The following is a 1,091-nucleotide window of genomic DNA, read 5'->3' as shown; positions in this document are numbered from 1 at the left end:
CAAACACAATAATTCACTAACACATCCACAATGCTAAACAAAACAGTTACAATTAAAAATGCAAAAATAAAAATCACATCACATTATAATTTAACAAATTTAACTACCACATCAAACAATTATAACAATAATTAAAAATTATCCAATTACAACATAAAATAAAAATGAAAGTACAACACACAAACATCTATTTCTATTACAAAAATTAAAACATAAAAGTAAAAGTACATCAATCACATTCAGATATTAAAATCCCATACTATATCTTTGTCTCCTTGGTCAGCAGGTGGATTGGGTTGATACTGAGTATATCGGGGGCACTCAGGGAAAGTAACATCAGGTTCACCTCTGTAGTGTCGGTCCTGAGCTTCATAGTAAGCTATCTCAAAATTCAAATGCCTCTGAAGGTACTCACTATCATAATCATGTCTACGTTCTAAACCTTCAATCCTTTCATTTATTAACTCTATATTTTTTTGTTGCAAGGCCAATTCATTCATTAAATCAATCAGAGTAGGAGAGCTAGAAGAAGGAAGGTCATAACTAGTAGAGGGGACATCTCTACTAGTAGAAGGTTCTTGACTCCTACTCCCAGTTCTCCTTTTTTCATGGAATTCATAAGTCTTCAAATTAGCTTTACTAATGGGTTTCATAGGGTAAACCCATTCCTCATCATCTCCAGCTTCCACTCCAGAAAGTTGGCAAAGTGCATAAATGAGGCTAGGATGTCCTAGACCTCCCCTTGCCGTGGTCAATATATTCTTAACAATGATTCTCCCCATATTTATATTTCTATTATTCTGGATATAAAAATTTAAAATAACTCTATCTCTTATTACCTCACTATGGTGATAGGTCAATAACAGAGTAGATGAAATAAAATAGTGCCACGCTTTAGATGTGGCATTTAACATGGAAGTAGAAAAATTTACCCGTTCTCGTTGTTTTATCTTCCATGTTCCTTTCTCATTAGTGAGAAAGTTGATCACAACATTCAGTGGTCCTTCCATGTACTGAAGGTTTCATAGTGGCAGTTATAAGAGTCTGGGACTTCGTAAAAGGAGTTAATGCGGGCGGCACTAAATTCAACA

The sequence above is a fragment of the Phalaenopsis equestris genome, unplaced genomic scaffold (assembly GCF_001263595.1).
Source record: "Phalaenopsis equestris unplaced genomic scaffold, ASM126359v1 Scaffold000129, whole genome shotgun sequence".
Lineage (NCBI taxonomy): Eukaryota > Viridiplantae > Streptophyta > Magnoliopsida > Asparagales > Orchidaceae > Phalaenopsis > Phalaenopsis equestris.
This window is presented reverse-complemented; position numbering follows the sequence as displayed.